This window comes from Populus trichocarpa, chromosome 14, assembly GCF_000002775.5.
Source record: "Populus trichocarpa isolate Nisqually-1 chromosome 14, P.trichocarpa_v4.1, whole genome shotgun sequence".
In the NCBI taxonomy this organism is placed as follows: Eukaryota; Viridiplantae; Streptophyta; class Magnoliopsida; order Malpighiales; family Salicaceae; genus Populus; species Populus trichocarpa.
Window position 1 is genome coordinate 14599923 of NC_037298.2, and position 25275 is coordinate 14625197.

General features: G+C 34.8%; 1 pseudogene; it reads right to left on the minus strand.

The window, feature by feature from the left end:
- The window catches only part of LOC112324168 (glucan endo-1,3-beta-D-glucosidase-like), a 160933-nt pseudogene that overhangs the window by 134010 nt on the left and 1648 nt on the right, over nucleotides 1-25275 (minus strand).

Genomic DNA, 25275 nt, shown 5'->3' on the forward strand with positions numbered 1-25275 from the left:
AATCACATGTACAGAAAGAACAGAAAGGATTTTTTATTAACAGAGTTGAAAAGGATATTGCACCCCCGTGTCTTTCTGGTGATGAATTGCATGATGTTGTATCAGAGTACGGTGACATTCACTACCAGAAAACTGGAGAAAACCAACGGAATTACCGACGGAAACATTCCGTCGGTAATAATTACCGACGGACATAATTCCGTCTCAAAATCTGTCAGTATATACCGACGGCCTCAATTCGTCGGGGACACGGTCGGTATTTACCGACGGAATATTTCCGTCGGTATATACCGACTGTGTCGCCGATGGGGTATACAGTTTGTCTAGAAAAATGCAACGGCGTGGTGACGTCAGACAATTTTACCGACGAAATGACCGAGGGATTCAAACTGAGATAGTCGTACAATGACGTGACACTATCACCGATGAAATCACCGACGGAAGTAATCCGTCGGTGATTCCATTGGAAAAACCATTATATACCCACTGATCTCCTGACACTCTCTTCCTCTGTTTCTCCTTCTTCTTTCCCATTGATTAGTACTTAAAAGTGCATTTTTATCAAGGTTTTATATCATCATTTTGCACTTGAAGTATCAATAACTCCTTAACTAAAGCATGTTTTATAATAACATATCTAATAATATAAGATACCTTTAATTTATGGTAAATGTTCATCTTAAATGCAGGCCTATCACATAAATGAAAGAAATTGATTGATGAGTTGAAGTACTAAAATTGAAAGAACAAAGAGATGGCCAAACTTAGAAAAGAGATGTTGGTGCAGTCCAAACTGGAACATTGTTCGGTAATCGGGTCATATCTGGAGCTGTAGATCTCAGATTTAGTTCTACTTTATATGGATGGAAAGGTAAGACATAGGCCTACAACTTTCATGAGGAGCCCAAGATTTAACAAGGCCGTTTTCAAGTCCAAATTGTAGCAACAACGAAGAAGTCCGAATCTGTCCTGCAGCCCAGACACTGTTCAGTGTTCAGCCCATATCTCTAGTTCTAGAAGTCCAAATGATCTAAAATGTTTACCCTAGAAAGATGAGACAATTCCCTAGAACTTTCATGATTGAAGTCTGTTCAAATTATGACGTTATCAATGACGTTTTTGGAAGACAAGAAGATAAGAATTGTCACCAAGTCAAGATGTGGCCACCCATTCATCAATTAGTCAACAAATCAATAGTTCCAAATTTTGGCCTATAAAAGGAGGCATTTGCCATGTATTCAGTCATCTTGGTGTTCAGATCAAGATCATGCTCTTGCTCTCTCTTTATATTTTGTAATGCTTAAGTTTTGCTTATATTAATTTCTTGCTTATGCTTTTCATTTCCTTTCCTTGTTTATTTATGTTTCTTTCTTTCATTATGTGTTGCTAAGTTAATTATGTCAAGGTGAAAAGGGTACACTAATGGTGTAAGAATAAGTATAATATAAACTTAACATGGACCTTAATGTTGGATACTAACATGCTTTATATTTGTTATCCTTTTCACTTTTAATACTTTGCTTGTTAAATGGTTAATCTAGATTTATGTTGTATAACACTTGGTACAACAAATACTTGGCACTTTCATAGCCCATACTGTATGGTATAACCGACACCTGAGCTATGAAAGGAACTTGATTTGTTGTTAACATAAGTTATAATCATGAATGCCTGACAACATTTACAAGTATTAGCATTATTCGAATAAGATAACTAATGTAATCATGTTAACAATTTATAATCTGATTGGAACCTCCTTTGTGTGTGGTTTCCAGTTGAATAAAAAGAGTTTATACTATACTTGTTTGACGTACCATTAGTGGATCCTCTAACCTTGACATTTGTTGTTATCATTGTTTAATCCTTACGTTAATCTTCCATCTCAAAGTTCTCATCAACTTCTTCTTCTTCATCATCTTTATTATTATCATTATTAATAGTATTATTGGTATTATTATTACTACTACTACTACTACTATTACTACTACTACTATTATTATTATTATTATTATTATTATTATTATTATTATTGTTATTGTTATTATTGTTACTATTGTTGATGTATTATTGTTGTTTATAATTTATACAATTAACCTCCCTGTGGTTCGACCCCGATCTTGCCTGGTTATTTATTACTTCGACACTCCTGCACTTGGGAGAAGACATCAATCTTTTGGTCATGTCACCCATCCCACCTCTCCCCTCCCAAACTGCAGCCACACCCATCCCAACTCTCCACTATTCTCAACACGAGCACTCAATATCCGTACGTGGTCACAATATCCGTTTCTTGTAGATTTTATCATTTTTTTGTAAGTAAATCTATCCTTTTTAGTTTTAATATTTAATTGTGAATTTTATTGTTTTAGTATATGTATTTTGTTAACGTTTGTACTTGTTTAATTGTTATTTGTCAAAGAAACTTGTAGTATGAATGTATAATTTTGTAGTTGTTATAGTTTTTTTTAGATTTTATCAAATTATATTTGTTTGTAAATTATTGAAATTTTGTTTGAATTACACCGAATTAAATGTGTCGTTGTGATGAAATAAATAATTAATAGCTTGTTTAACGAGTCTTGTTTAATTGTTATGAATTCTATTTTGAAGTTGTGATTTCTGTAAATTTATATATGTATAAATTTGTATGTATGAACGTTGATAGTTGATAATTGATAATGAATATTTAACATAAGTGTTGTTTTAGTTTGTTGGATAATGTCGGGGAAAACCAATATTTTTGTTATGTTTTATAGAGGTTCAATAGAAGTCATGGATGATCGTTCATGGATGTATTGGGACTCACCCCAAGGATTGCGAAGGATGGATTATTGTAACGGTGTCCAGGGTTTTATTAATTTCGCAATATCTATTCCGAGGAATTTTACTGATGGCGGTATTAGGTGTCCATGCAGGAAGTGTAAAAATTTAAAGTTTCTGCATCAAGATGTTGTAACGATGCATCTTCTAACCAAAGGGTTCATGGAAGATTACTTGTGTTGGTATGCTCATGGAGAACTATTTGGTCCTGATGAGAGCATGGAAGAACAGGTGGTTGGGTCAACTTCTAGTGCTAGCAACATGCATGAAGTTGGAAATGAGAACAGTAATCCTTACAGGAATATGGTTATGGATGCAATGAGAATGAGTGAAGGTAATGTCAGGGAATGTCCAATCGTAGAAGAAGAACCTAATGCAGATGCAGCAAGGTTTTTTGATCTGTTGAGAGATTCTGACGAACCATTATGGGATGGCTGCACGAACCACAGTAAATTATCAGTCGTAGCATAGGTGTTCACCATCAAGTCAGATCACGGGTTGAGTGAGGCCGGTTATGACAAGATTATTGAATGGGCGAGAAGCATTTTACCTGAAGGGAACAGGCTGAAAGAGAACTTCTATGCTGCCAAGTCCATGATGAAACCCCTCGGTTTAGGATACCAGAAAATTGATATATGCCCTAACTTCTGCATGTTATACTACCTTGAAAATGCTGAGATGACCGAGTGCATGACATGCGGGCATTCCCGTTACAAACCCAGAACTGGTAGAGGGAAGACTCTCGTGGCATATAAAAAACTTAGATACTTCCCAATCACACCTAGACTGCAGAGGTTATTCATTTCACCAAGGACTGCTGAGCACATGACATGGCACCAATCACACCATGCGGTTGATGGAGTGATGGTTCATCCTTCTGAAGGTGAAGCCTGGAAACACTTTAACAATATGCATCCTCACTTTTCAGCTGAATCAAGGAATGTGCGTCTTGGGTTGTGTACAGACGGATTCAACCCATTCAGGTCATTTGCTGCTCCTTATTCTTGTTGGCCAGTCATACTGACAGTTTATAACTTGCCACCGGGGATGTGTATGAGGCCAGAGTTCATGTTTTTATCTATGGTCATACCAGGTCCAAGCAGTCCGGGTCGGAATATAGATGTTTGTCTTCGTCCGTTGATTGATGAGTTGACGCAGTTGTGGTCCTCTAGAGCTTTGACTTATGACATCTCGAGGAAACAAAATTTTGTTATGAGAGCGGCTTTGATGTGGACTATCAATGATTTCCCAGCTTATAGAATGGTTTCTGGTTGGAGCACGCATGGAAAGCTAGCATGTCCATACTGTATGGAGAACAACAAGGCATTCACGCTAACAAACGGGGGTAAAGCTTCTTTTTTTGACTGTCACCGTCGTTTCTTGCCACATAACCACATGTATAGAAAGGATTTCTTTGTTGGCAGAGTTGAAAATGATGTTGCACCCCCGCGTCTTTCTGGTGAAGAATTGTTTGATGTTGTGTCAGAGTACGGTGACATTGTGTTTGGTGTCCAATCAGGTAAGCAAAAGTTTTCTGGTTTTGGTTTGACCCATAATTGGGTGAAGCGAAGTATATTTTGGGAGCTTCCTTATTGGAAGACCAATCTTCTCCGCCATAACCTTAACATCATGCACATTGAAAAAAACGTGTTTGAGAACATTTTCAACACCGTCATGGATGTGAAGGGGAAGACAAAGGACAACATCAAGGCTAGATTGGATGTAGCGCTGTTCTGTAACCGTAAAAATATGGAGTTGGTTTGTGATGGGTCACGGGTCGCAAAACCAAGAGCAAGCTTCGTGCTAGAGAAAAACGCACAACAACTAGTCTACAAATGGCTTAAGAGTCTGCGTTTTCCCGATGGACATGCCTCGAACATATGAAGGCTGGTTAATACAGAGGAATGCAGATTATATGGAATGAAGAGTCATGACTGCCATGTGTTTATGCAAACACTCATCCCATTAGTTTTTCGTGATTTGTTGCCAAAGGGGATATGGGATGCACTAACGGAGATCAGTCATTTCTTCAGAGATATATGCTCCAGCAAGTTGAATGTTGATCACATTGAAAGGCTTGAAAAGAATATCGTCAAGACAGTATGCAAACTTGAGATGATATTCCCTCCATCATTTTTTGACTCAATGGAGCATCTACCCGTACATTTACCGTTTGAGGTAAAAGTTGGAGGACCGGTTCAGTACAGATAGATGTATCCATTCGAGAGGTTAGATATTACATGAGCTATGTAATTTATAATTAAATATTTTTATTTTTATTTTAATGTTTTTAATTGATAATGTTTTATATATATATATATACAGGTACTTGTTCAATCTTACAAAAAAGGTTAAGAACAAGGCGCATGTTGAGGCATCAATATGTGAGGCGTATATTGTTGAGGAGATCTCAACATTTATCTCATACTATTTCGAACCTCATTTGAGAACGAGGATAAACCGTGTTCCATGGCATGATGATGGTGGTGAAGTGCATTCAAGTGGGAACTTGTCAATATTCTCCAATCTTGGACGACCCACACCTAAAAATGTCGTGAGGGGAAGATATTTGTTTGAAATAGAGTTCAGATAAGCACACAATTATGTCCTATTTAACTGTGATGAGCTGAGACCTTTTATTAAGTAAGTAGATGTTCGCCTTAAACTTTGTCGAGAGTGTACTACTTATGTTTTGTGATACCATACACTCATATAATTTGGAACAACCTTGCAGGCAACATCGACGATACTTACTGTCCAATAACTCACAGCTGACCGAACCCCAGATCTTTCAATTACAAGATGAACAATTTGCCACATGGTTTAGAACACATGTAAGTCCTATCACAAACTCATTATCTCTTGCAATGTAATTAATTGTAGTCAATGTTACATAATATCCATTTATTGATTATTGTTGTATTTAATTTACAAGCTAGGTTTATCAAATGGGAGGTAGTGCTGCTATTTCACTGTCCTTACTATGTCTGGGCCCTGAAAAAAAAGTCAAGTGCTATAATGGATATTTTGTCAATGGATATGTCTTTCATATTGAAGAATACGGGCATGGAAGAAAGACATACAACAGCGGTGTTTGTATTAAGGGATCGACTTCTAGTGAGTTTGAAGTTGACTACTACGGTAGATTGGAAGAGGTCATCGAACTGCAATATCATAGCGAGCAAAATAGAGTGTTTTTATTCAAATGCTATTGGTATGACACAACTGACAGAGGAATCAGAGTAGATCCTCACTATGGTCTCGTTGAAATCAACTCAAAAGCTAGACACCGCAATGTAAACGACGTCTTTGTTTTCGCAAAGCAATGCCAACAAGTTTATTACACATACACCCCTTCCTTTAGAAAGGACCGATCAAGAGTTGATTGGTTATCCGTTTTACAAACAAAACCTAAGGGTCGTGTCGAGGTTGTTCAGGATGAGAACGAAGACACAAGTGTGATAGATGAAGTCTTTCAAGCTAGTGAGTTGGTTGAACCATACCGAGTTGCTCCGTCGATTGACTTAGAAGAAAATTCAAATTTTCGTGTTTTCAACGATAGTCTTGTTGATGTTGACGCAGAGGAGTTGAATGTTGTTCTGAGCTCTACTAGTGGAAAAAAGAATGTTGTTGAAGAATATGATAACGAAATTGAAGAGTGCGATAAAGCTGATGATAACAATTCAATAGAGGACGAAGATGAAAATTCCGACTAACTAAACATGTTATAAAGCCTTATTTTATAATGTAATAATTTGAAACATGAAATATTTATTCTTCTTTAATGGTCAGCCCTTGTTATTGTGTTGTGTGTGCTGTAAGATTGCAATTCAAGATTTTTTGACAGGGTTACATAAAAAAAATAAGAAAAATTTACGGTTTCACCGACGGGGTTACTGATGGACTATAACCCGTCGGTATTTCACAGAGAGTTGCAAAACAATTACGTGATTGTTCCACAATCACCGACGGACTATCACTCGTCGGTATTTCACAGAGAGTTGAAAAACAATTACGGGATTATGCCACATTCACCGACGGGTTTACCGACGGCTTTACCGACGTAAACTACCGACGGAATCACCGACGGATTACGCACATCTCGAAGCGCATGCATGTCTGACATGTGTCTGTCTGCACAAATACCGATGGCTTTACCGACGGAATCACCGACGGATTTACGCACATCCCGAAGCACACGCATGTGTGACACGTGGCCGTCTGCACAAATACTGACGGATTTTCCGACGGATCGAAAAGTTTGGCGAGATTTTCGAACTTTTTTTGGTGCGCATTTCAATTAATTTCCGACGGCATTACCGACGGAATTTAATGCCACCAACAACAATTAATGTCCGTTGGTAATTCCGTCGGAAAAATTGCCATATAAATCCCCCCTTCCCCCCCCCATTTGGTTCATTTTTTTCTCTCGGCTCCGTTTCTCTTCTTCTACATTTCTCTTCTCCTCTCCATTTCTATTTGTCAAATTGAAGAGATTTTATTGTTTTGGTGGTTGTGATTTTACCAAGGTATGTATTCTTTTTTCTTTATCTTTGTATTTTTTTTATTTTAATTATGATTATTTTTTTTGGTGTTCTTTGTTTTGTGTATTGTTTGTAGATAAAATCTTACATTCAACACACTATTAAGGTAAGCATTTTTTATTCCCAAATTTATTTTGAATTGATATAATGTTTTTTAGTTTTGTGTATTGTTTGTTTTGTGTTTATGTTGTTTTGTGTGATGTTTTTTAGTTTTTTAATTTTATTTATTAATTTTATGATATTATTGTTTGTATTGCTATAATTGTTATTGTTGAATTTATGTTAAAAATGTTAATTTATATATATAGAATTACTTTTAATTAGTTTATCTTAATTTAGGATATTATTGTTTGTATTGCTATAATTGTTATTGTTGAATTTATGTTAAAAATGTTAATTTATATATATAATTGTTATTGTTGAATTTATGTTAAAAATGTTAATTTATATATATAGAATTACATTTAATTAGTTTATCTTAATTTAGGATATTATTGTTTGTATTGCTATAATTGTTATTGTTGAATTTATGTTAAAAATGTTAATTTATATATATAGAATTGCATTTAATTAGTTTATCTTAATTTAGGATATTATTGTTTCCATGTCATTGTTATTGCTTGTTATTACATTTTTATATTTATGTATACATGTTAATTTTTATTTTGAGGTCCATTAGGGTCGATCGTGTTAGGAATGATATTGATTTAGTTATCTTTTGCTTTTGACCATGTAATTATTTATAAATTAAGAGTCTTGTCTCCTAAAACTTGAAATGTAATATTAATCCGTAAATTTGAATGTATGACTTTAATCTAATGTTTGTAACTCTAAGTACCAATTTAACAATGAATGTTCATAGTTGAAATTGATTCTTTTACTTGAATATCATTATATGATGTTATTGAATAAAATGTTATGTTGATGATGATGAGTTGGGTTGAGATCCAGGATGATTGGATCGGGATGTGAAATAAAATTGGAAGTGTAATATGATTTTGTCGATAACTTGGGACCCCCCAGTATAGGGGAGACTATGTCGAATTTTTTTAAAATAATCGAAGTTAATTATGTAATTATTCGTATAAATTTGTGTAGATGCGTAGAATGAAATCTACAGCACGTAGTTAGAAGACGGTTGCAGCTAGTTCTTCTAGCAGCAAGGAGGACGTATCCTTAGGTGCTGATCACGGCGAGGAATCTACGCCAACTTGTGATGCTGCCTCTTCTAGCGCGGTTTCACAGCGCAGAAGCGGTGTGCCTTCATAGCGGGGTCAATTCACCCGCAAGTACCAGGTACAATGGAAGGATGACCTCTCAATGTAAGTTTGTTTAGGTTTTAGTGTTTTTTTTATATACTTATAACATAATTTATGAACAACTAATTAATATTACTACTTTTATTTAATTTCAGGTTCACAAACATTGAGGCTGCAAGGACTATAACATTGGCGTTTAAATCGTCGATGGAGATTCCATTGTTTCAATGGAGCCAGGTTTCCAGACATCCTGAGTGGAAACCTAATATTAATGCATGGTTTAAGCGATTTCAGGTCGGTGTTAATTTTTAATTTCCCGCTTATTTTTAATAAATGATTTTTATAATTTTATATCTTGTACTATTCTTATTTTATATGAATTATTTATATACACAGAATAAATTTGAGTGGGATAGGGCGGACAACAATGTTGTGAGGAGGGTATGGGAGAATCACGCGGCAACTAGGTAACATCGAAAATAATATTTATTTTTGTTTTATAATTTTATGTTTTAAATTCTAATTTGTTACTATGGAAGTAGGTTGCGTGAATTTTGGTATGACACCCAAAAAAAATAAAAAAGACAAGCGAGGGATAACGGTCTTGAAGGATGGAATGAGGTGGCGGTTTGGCAGGAATTCAAACCGCCATTCATCTCGGGGGAAATATGGACGGCATATATTGAGCACGTGACCTCAGAGCGGTTCTCACAGCGCTCACAGTCCGGCGCCGACAACCAAAACCGGCAAATTCATGGTTCGGTGACCACGCACACTGGCGGATCCGTCCCATTCAGCGCACATGCAAAGCGGATGGTAAGATTAATTTTAATGAAATATATCGTTAAATAATTTGTCGTTCTTTATAATATATTTAACTTTCAACCTATTTTTTCCTTACAGTCTGCGTCTCTTGGACATGAACCGAGTCCAATGGAGCTGTTTGTAGAGACGCATGTGCGGAGTCAAGACCGCCAAAAGGGGGTGCAACAGTTTGTGGACAACCGTGCTCAGCACTTCGTGGCATGTTCGTTCATTCATTTTATTTTGTAAGTTATAATTTCTTGAATTGCATCTTGAATTGCATTTGATGATTTTTTACCGACGGAATTTTCAGGAGACCTATAATAGCCGGTTGAGGGAGAGATATGGGGACAATCCGTCGACCCATCCAGATTTCGATCCAGATTTGTGGATGGAGGCGGGATCGTCTGGTGGACACGATAAAAATCGGGTCTACGGGCTCTCCAACACTACGGCTGAAAACTTGCGTTCGGCTCGTAGTGTCTCAAGTGTTGGAAGCTCTCCATCAGTATCGAACACCCAGTCTGAGGAGTTCATTGCGTTGAAACAACAATATCAACAACTCTCGACGAATTATGATGAGCTCCGTCAAATAGTCATAGAGATGAGATCAAAGATGGGTGACGATACTTGTGCAGCTTCTTTTTGGTCGTATGGTCCCTGGAACAACCAGCCTCCTCCTCCTCCTACAGCTCCGCCGCTATTCTAGTTTAATTTTGTTTTTTAAACACATTAAATTTGTAATGAATATTATTTAACATTACTTTTATATTTTTAATGTTTAATCCATTGTTATTTGTTTATTAAGGTTTTTTACTATTAACAAAATTATTTTTTATATATATTTTAAATACCTACCGACGGATATACCGACGGATAATGTCCGTCGGTATTCCACAGAGAGTTGCCAAACAATTACCAGCCATGCCATAATTACCGACGGAATATATCCGTCGGTGATTAAATACAGACGGATTTACCGACGGATAATATCCATCGATATTTCACAGAGAGTTGCCAAACAATTACCAGCCATGCCATAATTACCGATGAAATATACGTCGGTAAGTCCGTCGGTACTTACCGTTGAAATTGCAGGCGGATTTATTTCGTCGGTAATGTTCCCGCGGGAAACTTTTTTTTTGGCGCGCGTGTATCCGTCTGTAAGACCGTCGGAGGGTATTTTTTTTATTTGCGACAGAATTAGCGACGGAAATGGGTTTTACCGATGACTGGTATACCGACGGATGTGTTTCGTCGGTGAGGTCGTCGGTAATTATTTTACCGACGGATTTCATTGCTTGCACCGACGGAATTAGTCCGTCGGTAAAACTGGTTAATGGTGTAGTGATTGTGTTTGGTTTCCAATCAGGTAAGCAGAAGTTTCCTGGTTTTGGTTTTACCCATAATTGGGTAAAGCGAAGTATTTTTTGGGAGCTTCCTTATTGGAAGACCAATCTCCTCCATCATAACCTTGACGTCATGCACATAGAAAAGAACGTATTTGAGAACATTTTCAACACCGTTGTCACACCCGGACATCGCGGCGACCGATTAAAAATTAATCACAAGTGGAAAAAGAACATATATCTGGCATCTTGTTCTTTGGGGGGAAGGTCTTGTTCAAGGAGTCGCCACCTGGTATTATGATCACTTGGAACCCTAACTGATCAACAGAGATTCTACGGTGCGAGACTGATTACGCGAAAGGGAAGATATTATCACCCCTTAAGCGTCCTACCTAAGGCAGGCTGCATTGCTGGTTTTTGTCTAAAATTGCTAAGAATTTGTTCTCTTTTTCCTTTTTTATCCTTCCTTTCATGTTCCTGACTCTGGCATCAGTGAACAATTCCTACAAATATTTCCAACTCTGGCGTTGGTAAATATCGCGCAAATCCAAAAATTGCGATACTCCTGACTCTGGCATCAGTGAATACTTTTGAAAAAAATTAATTTGTTGAAGAAATTTTCTATGCCATTTTCCCTGTTTATCCTTTATTTTTATTGATCCTTTTCAGATGGAAATAAATAAATAAAAAACCTTGCACGACATATTTGCATTCAACAATAATAATCCACAGATTGAGCACATAGCTAAAAAAAAATACAAGCACAAAGAAAAAAAAATAAAGTGTGAGGAGCCCACAAATAAATCAACGAAGAACCACAAATATTTTTGGAATTTTCTGATATCGAAAAGGGGCTCGTTTGGCCAAATGTTAAACTAGAATGTGCATAAAAATTATGGCCGGCTGGGCCTAAATCCCAGACCCGGACTACTCTTTTTTTTGGGGGGGCTGAGTCCAGCCCAGCCAACATGTACTGGGTTGGACCCAAGCAACCCGGCTTGGTTATTGGCTCAGGCCAATAACAGGGCCAAACAGCAGGCACGCGTGAACTGGTTCACATGTGCCCCTGCACAGTGCGAAGGTAATTAATTTACCTTTGGACTGTTTTGAACAGCATTCTAAGGAATCAAATTTGCGGAGCTTGAGGAAGAGAGTTTACCTGGGTGAAGACAGCGATGGGGAAGCAGACGGGGTGATGATTTTTGCTACGGCCGAAGAACATCCTCCTCCTCCCTTTTATTTTCAAACCCACTCCCCTTTGTTTTCTTGTTCTTTTTGGTTTGCCTATTCTACGTGAATCCGGAGACAAAGACAAAGTTGGGTTTTGCTTTATTTTATGCCTTCCACTCTTTTGCTCTGTTCCCCCGCTCTCTTCCTTTCTACCGAGGTATTTATAGGGATCAATCTTCCTCTCCCTCCACCTGACGTCTCTCCTCCTGATAAGCACGGTTTGAGGGAGTAGGTTTCTGCTGGGACTCGGACACGAAGTCCAGTCGTTATCATTCTGGATTGTGATTATCATGAAGAATAGGATTGTTGTTCTGTGTTTTGGATGGGATTAGGATGCCAATTGTCCCGCCATTGTTGGGCTGTTTGTGGTGGTTTTCTTCAAGCTGTTGGCATGTCATAGCGGCGATGGACACGGGGGTGAACTGATGAGCTGGTGATGGAAGTCGTGGGTGTTGCCGTGTGTTTGGTGACCGGTGTTTCATTTTTGCAGGGAGCTTTCCTCTGTTTTTCGGAGGAAGAGGACAGTGAACAGTAATGAAGAATGGAGTCATTTTGGACTGGAAATGGCAATCTCTCAATTTGGTCCTCCAAGTTTCAACATTTTTTAATCGGCCCCTGGACAGAATTTCGGCCCTTTTTACAAAATGATCCCTGGACCTTCATCACTTGTAATCTTGTCCTTAATTAACTTAGAAATTTAATATTTATTCAATTATGCCCCTTATTTCATTAATTAACTAATTCTAAGCCTAATTAAGTCCTCAAACTTATCCATTCTTCAATCAAATTCTTGATATCATTAATTAAACCCACTTAAAGTTTAATTGGAACCCATACCAGTTAATTCTTTCAATTTCTTTCAAAACTAACTTCCAAAGTCATAAATCCAACATGATTAACCTCTCAAAGCTTTCAATTTGTGTTGTTTTGAGTCAAAACCTCAATTTTTCATTCATTTCATTTTTTTCATTTATGTTGTCTGAAATTGGGTTACGACAACCGTTATGGATGTGAAGGGGAAGACAAAGAACAACATCAAGGCTAGATTAGATTTAGCATTATTCTGTAATTGAAAAAATATGGAGTTGGTTTTTGATGGGTCACGGGTCACAAAACCTAGAGCAAGCTTCATGTTAGAGAAAAATACACAACTAATAGTCTACAAATGGCTTAAGAGTCTGCGTTTTCCAGATGGACATGCCTCGAACATATCAAGGCTGGTTAATATGGAGGAATGCAGATTATATGGAATGAAAGATTGTTCCAAATTATATGTTCATCTTGTAATTGAAAGATTTGGGATTCAGTCAGCTGTGAGTTATTGGACAGTAAATATCATCGATGTTGCCTCCAAGGTTGTTCCAAATTATATGAGTCTGCGTCATGACTGCCACGTGTTTATGCAAACACTCATTCCATTAGCTATCCGTGATTTGTTGCCAAAGGGGATATGGGATGCACTCACAAAGATCAGTCATTTCTTTAGAGATATATGCTCCAGGAAGTCGAATATTGATCACATTGAAAGGCTTGAAACAAATATCGTCGACACAATATGCAAACTTGAGATGATATTCCCTCCATCATTTTTTGACTCAATGGAGCATCTACCTATACATTTACTGTATGAGGTAAAAGTTGGAGGACCGGTCCAGTATAGATGAATGTATCCATTCGAGAGGTTAGATATTACAGTTGCAATGTAATTCATAATTAAAAGTTTTTCATTGTTTTTTTAATTGATAATTTTTGTTTAATTCTATATACGCAAGTACTTGTTCAATCTTAAGAAAAAGGTTAAGAACAAGGCACATGTTGAGGCTTCAATATGTGAGGCCTATATTGTTGAGAAGATCTCAACATTTATCTCGTACTATTTCGAACCTCATTTGAGAACGAGAATCAACCGTGTTCCACAACATGATGATGGTGGTGAAGTGGCTTCAAGTGGGAACTTGTCAATATTCTCCAATCCTGGACGACCCACACCTAAAAATTCCTTAAGGGGAAGATATTTGTCTGAAATAGAGTTCAGACAAACACACAATTATGTTCTATTTAACTGTGATTAGCTGAAACCTTTTATTAAGTAAGTAGATGTATTACTTAAACTTTGTCAAGAGTGTACTACTTATATATTGTGATATCATAAACTCATATAATTTGGAACAACCTTGGAGGCAACATTGATGATATTTACTGTCCAATAACTCACAGTTGACCGAATCCTAAATCTTTCAATTACAAGATGAACAATTTACCACATGGTTTAGAACACATGTAAGTCCTATTATAAACTCATTATCTCTTGCAAGGTAACTGTACGTTAATATTAGAGAATGTTCATTTATTGATTATTGTTGTATTTGATATACAAGGTGTATCAAATAAGAGGTAGTGTTGCTATTTCGTTGTCTTTACTAAGCCTGGGCCCTGAAAGAAAAGTCAAGTGCTATATCAGGTATTTTGTCAATGGATATGTGTTTCATACTAAAGAATACAAGCATGGAAGAAAGACATACAACAATGGTGTTTGTATTAAAGGATCGACTTGTAGTGAGTTTGAAGTTGACTTCTATGAGAAATTAGAAGAGGTCGTCGAATTACAATATAATAGCGAGCAGAATAGAGTGTTTTTGTTCAAATGCTATTGGTATGACACCACTGATAGAGGAATCAGAGTAGATCCTCACTATGGTCTAGTCGAAATCAACTCAAAAGCTAGACTCCGCAACGTAAATGATGTCTTTGTTTTCACAAAGCAATGCCAAAAAGTTTATTACACATACACCTCTTCCTTTAGAAAGGACTAATCACGAGTTGATTGGTTATCTGTTTTAAAAACAAAACCCAGGGGTCGTGTCGAGGTTGTTCAGGATGAGAACGAAGACACAAGTGTGATAGATGAAGTCTTTCAAGTTAGTGAGTTGGTTGAACCATATCGAGTTGCTCCTTCGATTGACTTAGAAGAAAATTTGAATTTTCATGTTTTCGATGATAGTCTTGTTGATGTTGACGCAGATGAGTTGAATGCTGTTTTGAGCTCTAGTGGACTAGAGAATGTTGATGAAGAAGATGATAATCATATTGAAGAGTGCGATCAAGCTGATAACAATTCAATTGAGGACGAAGATGAAAATTCTGACTAAATATCCTGTAAAGCCTTTTTTTTATAATGTAATATTATGGATGATATTTTGGAACATGAAATATTTATTTTATAATTGTTTGTTGTTGTTATTGTGTTATTCGGTAAGTTTGCAATTTAAGCGTTTGAGCAGGAGGATAAATAAGCAATACAAGCAAAATATGTAAAAGTATGACACAAATACCGACGTACATACTAATGGAAACTGTCCGTCAGTATTTTATCGAGAGTTGTAAAATATTTACTGCATTTGCCACAATCACCAACGACCATACCGAGAATTGCAAAATATTTACTGCCAATGCCACAATCATCAACATTGTTTCCGACGGACAGACCGTCGGTATATCATCATAGAGGTGTGTGCGACTGTTAGAGTGCTAGGTCTGTCAGTGCGGATACCTACGGAATCACCGACGGACGCTGCAAATTCCAATGCGCGTGCTTTGACACCTCTATACCGACAAATGTGCCGACGGACTTTCAAAATTCTAGAGGGATTTTTAAAATTTTAGTGCGAAATTCAAAATATACCGATGGAATTTACCGACGAAAATTTAATGCCACCGCCATGAAAATATTATTCAAATGTCCGTCGGTAAAATTGTAGTATAAAACCTAGCCCCCCTTTTCGTGGTTCATTTTTTTCTTCGTTTCTCATTTCATCTTCTCTTCTCTTCTCTGTTTGTGTTTTGTTTTTGCATGAATTGGTGCAAATTTTAATTGTTTTGATTGTAGTTTTCAACATATTAAAAGATATGTATTCTCCTTTCTTTATCTTTATCATGGTAATCGTTGTTATGATTATTTTTGTTGTGTTTTTTCTTTTTATTTGTTCAATTTATTTTATTGTTTGTATTGCCATAATAAATGAAAATTTTGTTAAATTTGAATTGTTATTGTTGAATTTACCTTAAAAATGTTAATTGAAATATAGAATTAAATTGAATTATTTTATCTTAATTTTATTATATTATTGCTTGTTATGTTTTTTATTATTTTGATTAATTTTAATTATTATTTATGAATTTGTATAGATGTTAGTTGAAAATATATAGATATTAAATTTATATAGATGTTAGGTTGTATATAAGATTTTGCAATGGAATCAATTAAATTGGCTTGTGGATATTATCAATATTTGTAGGTATGAAAACTGTGGGTAGTATCTAATATAGGAGAGGTGCTGGCAAATGTTTTTTAAATAATTGAATTTAATTATATAATTATTCGTATAAATTTATGTAAATGTGTAGAATGAAAATTTAATTATTTTATTGTTTGTATTGTAATAGTTATCTGAAAATTTTGTCGAATTTTATTGTTATTATTGAATTTACCATGAAAATGGTAATTGAAAATGAAGAATTAAATTTAATTATTTTATCTCAATTTTATTCTATTATTGCTTGTTATGTTAGGTTGTATATAAGATTTTCCAATGGAGTCAATTGGTTTGTGGTTATTGTAAATATTTGGGAGGTGCTACCGAATTGTTTTTAAATAATCAAATTTAATTATGTAATTTTTCGTATAAATTTGTGTAGATGCGTAGAATGAAATCAACAACACATCATCAGCAGACGGTTGCAGCTAGTTCTTCTAGTAGCGAGGATGACTTATCCTTAGATGCTAATCAAGAAGAGGCACCTACGCCAACTTGTAATGCTGCCTCTTCTAGCGCGATTTCACAGCGCAGAGGTGTTGTGCCTTCACAGTGAGGTCAATTCACCTGCAAGTACCAGGCACATTGGAAGGATGACCTTTCAATGTCAGTTTATTTAGGTTTTAGTTTTTTTTATACTTATAACATAATTTATGAACAACTAATTAATATTTTATTAATTTTATTTAATTTTAGGTTCACAAACATTGAGGCTGCCTGAACAATAACATTGGTGTTTAAATCATCGATGGAGATTCCATTATTTCAATGGAGTCAAGTTTCCAGACATCCTGAGTGGAGACCTAATATCGATGCATGGTTTCGACGATTTCAGGTAGGTGTTAACTTCTAATTTCTAGCTTATTTTTAATAAATTATTTTTTTAATTTTATATCTTTTACTATTTTTATTTTAAATGAATTATTTATACACAACACAAATTTAAGTGGGATAACATGAACAACAATGTTGTGAAGAGGGTATGGGAGAATCATGCGGCAACTAGGTAACATAAAAAATAATATAATTTTTTATTTTACAATTTTATGTTCTAAATTCTAATTTGTTACAATGGAAGTAGGTTGTGTAATTTTTGGTATGGTACATAAAAAAAAGCAAAAAGATATGTGAAAGATAACGGTCTAAAAGGCTGGAATGAGGCGGCAGTTTGGCGGGAGATAAAACCGCCATTCATGTCGGGGGATAAATGGACACAATATTTTGAGCACGTGATGTCTGAGCGGTTCGTACGATACTCACAGTCCGATGCCGACAACCAGAACCGACAAATTCATGGTTCGATGACCATGCTCACCGGCGACTCCGTTCCGTTCAGTGCATAGGCGAAGCAGATGGCAAGATTAATTTAAATGAAATATATCGTTAATTAATTTGTTGTTGCTTATAAATATATTTAACTTGCAACATTTTTTTCTTCCAAGCTACGTCTCTTGGACATGAGCCAAGCTCAATAGAGCTGTTTGTCGAGACGCACGTGCAGAGTGAAGACCGCCAAAAGGGGGTGCAACAGTTCGTGGACAACCATGCTTAACACTTCGTGGTATGTTTGTTCAATCATTTTATTTCATAAGTTATTATTTTCTTGAATTGAATATGATGATTTTTTTTTAAATTTTCAGGAGACCTATAATAGCCGGTTAAGGGAGAGATATGGGGACGATCCTTCAACCCATCTGGATTTCGATCCGGATTTATGGATGGAGGTAGGATCATCTAGTGGACCCGATAAAAATCGGGTCTACAAACTCTTCAACACTACAGCCGAAAACTTGTGGGCAGCCCGTAGTGTCTCAACCATTGGGAGCTCTCCATCAGTATCAAGCACCCAGTCTGAGGAGTTCATGGCCTTGAAACAACAATATGAACGACTCTCGATGGATTATGAACAGCTCCGTCAAATGGTCATGGGCATTAGATCAAGGATGGGTGATGATACATGTGCAGCCCCTTTTTGGTACGGTCCGGGGAACAACCAGCCTCCTCCTCCTCCTCTAGCTCCGTCGTTATTCTAGTTTAATTTTGTTTTTGAAATACATTAAATTTGTAATGAATATTTGGATGAATATTGTTTAACATTAATTTTATATTTTTAATGTTTAATACAAATTTATTTGGTTAATTAGTTTTTTTTTACTATTAATCAATATAATATTTTTTTAAAAAATTATTTATTCTAATTTTTTTTAATATTTTTAAATAAATATCAACGGCCTTACAGACGGAACAGGTCCATTGGTATTAGATAGAGAGTTGAATAAAATTTACTGCCCATGCCACAATCATCGACAACATTATTCTGTCGGTGATTTACCGTTAACAATACCAACGGACTTTATCCGTCAGTATTTTACAGAGAGTTCTAAAATATTTACTGCCCATGCCACAATAATCGACGGACTGGCCATCGGTGATGTACTGGTGGAAATACAGATGAAAAAACTCCGTCAGTAAAGTTCTAGCGCGATTTGTTTTTGGCGCGCTTTTTCCGTTTGTAAGATTGTCGGTGTTTTTTTTTCTGATAGAAGTAGCGACAGAAATGGGAATTACCGACGATCAATATTTTGACAGACGTATTATGTTAGTGATGTTGTCGGTGAAAATTTTTCTGACGAATACCAACGGAATTAATCAGTCAGTAAAATTGTTTTATGGTTTAATGATAATTAAATAAGTAATAAATTTCACAAAATAAAGTTATTATATCTAATTGAGCTCATGACCAAGGTGATAGGTTTGGTGGGTTGACCCAGGTCGATCCAAAATATTATTGTCTCTATATTTAAGAAAAAAAAGTTAAAACAACATTCTCTTGATTTGTTTTAAGTCAATTCGAGTCAACCAGATGAAACAGGTCACATCAAATCAACTTTAACCCGTTTTAATTTGAAACTTGGTCAGGTAATGGGTCTGCACAATGAGTCTTTGATGTCAATTAAAATTAATTAATTCAATATATATTTGGGATATTATTTTATCAAATACCATTAAATTCTTTGTTTGTTTTTGAATGATATTATAATAGTTTTTTATAATATAGCAAACACTCTTTTGTACAACCCTTCATGTATTGTATTTCTTTTTTTGCTTAAATTTTATTCGGTTGTTTTCATATGCATCTTTATTTTTTATTTCATAATTAAATACAAAATAGATTAAAAAAAGTTATTAAACCTAACTGGATCTATGACCTGGATCGTGAGTTGACCCAGGTCGATCCAAAATATTATTGTCTCTATATTTAAGAAAAAAAAGTTAAAACAACATTCTCTTGATTTGTTTTAAGTCAATTCGAGTCAACCAGATGAAACAGGTCACATCAAATCAACTTTAACCCGTTTTAATTTGAAACTTGGTCAGGTAATGGGTCTGCACAATGAGTCTTTGATGTCAATTAAAATTAATTAATTCAATATATATTTGGGATATTATTTTATCAAATACCATTAAATTCTTTGTTTGTTTTTGAATGATATTATAATAGTTTTTTATAATATAGCAAACACTCTTTTTGTACAACCCTTCATGTATTGTATTTCTTTTTTTGCTTAAATTTTATTCGGTTGTTTTCATATGCATCTTTATTTTTTATTTCATAATTAAATACAAAATAGATTAAAAAAAGTTATTAAACCTAACTGGATCTATGACCTGGATCGTGAGTTTGACGAGTTAACTTAGGTAAACGTTGGTTGATTCAAAACATCTTCTAAATGTTTTTTTCAAAAAAATTAAACAAAGTTGTCTTGAATTTTTTTTAAGTCAAATTGTGTTTTCACCGAGTTGTGTTTGGACCTACCATGTCAACCAAGTCATATCATGTCAACTTCAACCTGATTTAATTTGAAACTCGGGTCAAGTAAGGAACCAGGTGTAAGGGTCTTTAGATTGCCTCGCTGAGCTAGACTGGATTTGATAAATTAGCCAAAATGTTCCCTGAATAAACACACAATTTTTGTATCATTCTTATATATTTTTTTAATGCATTTGCATTCTAATTATCAAAACTTTAGTTTTTTTTTTAATTTAAACTTCCTTTTATGATTATGGTGAGGTGTTGTAAAAAAATATTATTGTAATAAAATGCTAAAAAAAAGGGAGCGTGTTAATAAGATAAAGATGTTTTAATTACGAAGATATTTTTTATCCTTCTTTCAAATCTTTCATTTTTTATATTTATTCATTTTATTTTTTTATTAAATAAAGAATATAGAACAAAAAAAGGGAGCAGTTGATCAGGTATTTGATGATGATGGCATTGAATGCACAATTGCTCAAATCTTTCTCAACACTAAGAGAGTGTCTCCCCATGAGATTGTTGAATCCCACATATTTCTTTTCTTATGTTGGCAACTCAAGAGGTTAGGAAATACTTTTCAAGAAAAATCTTCTTCATGTCATTCCATGTTCCAATGGAACCTGGGAGAATAGAGAAAAGCCATGTCTTTGCTGCCCCTTTTAAAAGAGAAAGGGAAAGCTTTTAACTTAACTTGTTCTTTGTCAACTCCGTTTGGTTTCATGCCAACACAAACCTGCTGTTGATTTATAGTCCAGGGCTTGACAGAAAAGACTGTTGGTCCAGATAATGGGGCGCGGCAGCGCAGATTTGTGCAGCTGTAGGTTCGTCGGGGAAAATCGGCAGCGCAGATTTTTCGACGAACATAGGCAGGACGCTGGACTAGCCGGGCCAGGCAGGAAAATTCGTCAAGGGGACACGTTGACGAAACAACGCTGGTTTAGACACGGTGGGCGCAGTGGTGGAATCAGCATCGCCGACAAAATCAGCAAAGTCGGCAGAATCGGCAGCACCTGCTGCCGATTTATAGTCCAGGGAACTCTTTGAGATGAGTATAAGGATCTTCTCTAGCAAGTCCATTAAATATTAACAGTAAATGTATAAAACCAGACATGAGCTCGAAGTTGGCATTGTTGTCGATGTTTATGCACAATGGTTGATTCTCCACGTTAGGAGCACCAAGCTCCTTGAGTGTCTGTTGTCGTGTAACAACCATAGTGTTGACGCAAGCTTCTTTTTGTAACCTGCGTAAAGTGTTTTTTATTTCGAGATTTACCTGAACTTGTCTGTGGTTAGTAGAATGGGTTACATGCATAAATCGTCAAGAAAACTCAAAAGAAACCAACAACACACGAGATTTAAAGTAGTGCAAACTGAATAAAAATCCTACGTTAGAACACAAAAATTGCCTAAAAACCCTATAAAACAGCGAAATTTGGCCTCAATAGGGTGGAGTTAGTGGCTATAAGCCACCAGTCTTGTTCAGAACATCGTTTCCCTTAAGGACACAAAAGTCCGAGACCTAATTCCACCAAAAAATTAGTTTTGAGCAGTATCGGTCATACTGTATAGTATCGTCGCAAACAAAAAAAATTGTTTCTTTTTTTTAACAAAATAAATAACAATCACAGCACAAGAATGAACTAAAATCACTTTCTCGGCAACGACGCCAAAATTTGGTGCGATGTCGTGTTCGCACAAATTAATTACCCTAACTTAAATAAACAAGATAGTATAGAGTAAGCAAGGGATCAATCCCACGAGGAAGCTTTAGTTTAGATATTTATGTTATACGATATGCAATTGGGGGGAATTTTGAGATTATCTAGACTATAGCAGAATTAAACAATCAAGCTAAATTAAATAAATCAGAAAATTATCAAGAGAACAAACCTTGGTTTCAAGTAAACATTCACCTACAGAAATCAGAACTGATCATTGAAATGAAACATCAATTTATATTCTGAATCCTTATCTTTTCTTAATATTGGTTAGTTAACAGATTCGCCGTATAACTAACCATAACCATCAAACAATCACGGTGTCCACACTAGTAATAAAAATTCAATGGCAGCCTTAAGAATTACATAAGTTGATTAATCTAGATAACATGATTGTCCGTAGTTCATGTTTGGTTTGATTGAATGTTCTCCCTAAGATTAATAACGGAGATCCGCCATAATTATTAAACTCAGTTGCTTCACAACTTTATATACCACAACTCTAGTTTTGATAGGAAAATTAGCAATAGATTATTCACAAAAATAACTTAGAGTCTGCTCTAGCAATTAAAATAAATAATCATAGGATATAAGCATAAGAGAACAAACATATTCATTCATTATATAAACTAAAACGAAAAGGTAAAATAAATCTCACAGTTCTTGAAATCTGAAGGTTTTTGTGTGCTTGCAACCAAGAAAAAGAGTTTAGCCTTGCATGTCTATTGAACAACTAATCAAAAAAGAAGAAGAATGCATGATTTTGGGTTTTTTAGAGGAAGGTGAATTTTTTCTCTCTTGGTTGGTCTCCCCCTCTTCCTTTCTCTCTTTCTTTTTATTTGATAGGAAATCCTAACATCGTTTTTCTACAAAATAGTCCTTACCTAAGTAGACAATTTATATTTCAGTAGTTCAATAACTATTTTCCTAAATAAGGAGAAATAGTCTTACACAAAATCCTCAAACTTTGATTTTGGACTTATAAGAGTTAAATTGCCGAACTAAAGACTTGGATGTCGGTTTGGATGCTTTGGGAAGTAATTTGGACTTGTTTCTTCACAAAACCTGTTTGCTGGCAGAATTCATATGGCATCTTAGAAAACTCATATGTGCTCGTTTTCTCCTACAATTTGGTATGATGATAGGTCTTTGAGTCAGGAATCCAACCAAATTGAGTTTACATCAAATGAACTTCTCTAGCTCAAGATATTCAAGTCGGAATAGCCAAAGATCAACACTAGCAGAATGCAAGATTTGTCTTTGAAGGCTGTGATCTCTATGTAATTTCTCTTTTTATTTTTCTTGCCATATATTTACAGAAAGGTATGGATATTAGCTTTCTAATGCCATAAGAATCACTTCGTTTCGTCCTCTAGAGCTCAAGTTCTGTACAAAACATTGATTGGAGGTCAAATCTGCCAATTATCTCCAATTTACTTCTTTTTTAATCTTACATCCAAAAGTGCCTTCAAAACATAAATTAAAGAAAATTAAGGTACTTTATATATAAAACATAGGCAAAATACTAGTTAAATGCGAGTAAAACTATCAAATAATATAATTGCATCAAATACCCCCACACTTAGCTCTTGCTCGTCCTCAAGAAAGGAGAGAGAGAAAGTTGTTGTTTACACCGATCCCAATAACAAAAATGATTGATCTTAGTGGCAATGGCTTTCATTTGATGAGAGAAGTTTGATTTTGGTTGTTTAGAACCTTAATATTTCCTAAAAAATCAGATCGAAGTCTAAGAATTTTTTTTACTCGGTTTTATTGTGTTTTTGGACCTTTTTTGGGTTTCCTAGGTTGATAAATTGATTTCTAGATGCTTTAAGATTGTTTACAAGGTATTTTTCGGTTAAAATGGGTTGAAATATGAGTTTTTAGGTCAAAAAATACTTTACCCTAATTTCTCAGCTACCACCATGGTGGTTGGAATTTGAGCATCATTTAATTATATTTTTTTATAAAAAGAGGTTGAATGACAAGTCATTTTCCCCTTAATAAGATATATAAAACAATAAAATCAAGTTTGAAGGCCCACATGATTAGGGTTTTTTTTGGCATTTTTTGTTTTATTTTTTAAAAACTTTATTATTTTATCTTTAGGTAAAAAATAAATTTTAGAAAAAACATTATTAAACTTCGCTCACTCCATGACCCGAGTCATAGGTTTGACAGGTTAATCCATAACATCCGGGTCAATTTAATAAATTGTTGTTTCAATATTTAAAACAAAACAATATGCGATATTGAAAAAAAAAACATTTATTTTATTTTGAATTTGTCTTCACAATGTGTTTTGTTTTTCTTTTTCCTATGAAGTTAATTTGTTTAAAATTGCTTTTTATATTATTATCACGGTCTCATGTTCCTTCTCATGGATATAACAATTTAACTTTGGTTGACCCGGGCTACTTCAATATGTCACAATGTTAATGTTTTTTTTAGAAAAAAAGTCATCTTGCAAATTTGTTTTCCTTTATTTTTTTCTTCCATTTTCAACTTTAGTTTTTTATTTATTATTATTTATCCTATACTCACAGAAAAAATTAAATTATTAAACCTAGTGAATTCCATGACCCAGATCGTGGGCTTGAAAGGAGGTTGGCCGCATAGCTCGTGTTGATCAAATTTATTTTTAAGCATTTGAGTTATTTTGAATTGATCATTATGATACGTTTCATTTTGATTTTTGTATCATTAATTGATTTTGATCTGTTTTTTTCCTATAATTTAATGACACTGCTTAAAAATTTCCTATAATTTTGATATTTTTCAAGATTTTAAAAATCTTAGTTCAACATTTAGAAGGAACATGTTTTGAACCAATAGTGTATCCTAGATAACTTTAACTAAGATAGATAGCACGAAAACATTTACTACAAGTATTGTAGCTTTCCTCACAAATCACGATGGAGCTACATTGTTTCCCCACATTGTTTTTTTTTTCCTTTAAACACATGGTTCCTTTTTTTTCCTTTTACTTTTCTTTTTGTTTTTTTTCTTATGATTTTTTTCAAAAATGTTTTTGTCAATTTTATTTTTTTAATATTGAGATGGTTTAAAATTTAGCTTTATAAGTTTTTTTCTTTTTATTTTGTCTTTCTATGAGGTAACTCAAGTTGCCCTGGTTTATGGATTTAGTGAGTTTTTTTTTAATTGAACTTGGCTTTTTTATATTCTATTTTTTCTCATATAGTTAAAAAAAATACTTTTAGAGAAAAGTTAAGTTCTTAAATTTTATAAAATAACAAAAATTAAAGGGTGTGAGGAAACCACGGTGTTTTGCTTTTTTTTTTCTTTTTCTTTTTGAATTTTTGATATGATTTGTTTTTTGAATTTTTGATATGATTTGTTTTTGTCGATTTGATCTTTTAATATTGGGATGAATAAGAATTTGGCTTCATAATTTGTTTCC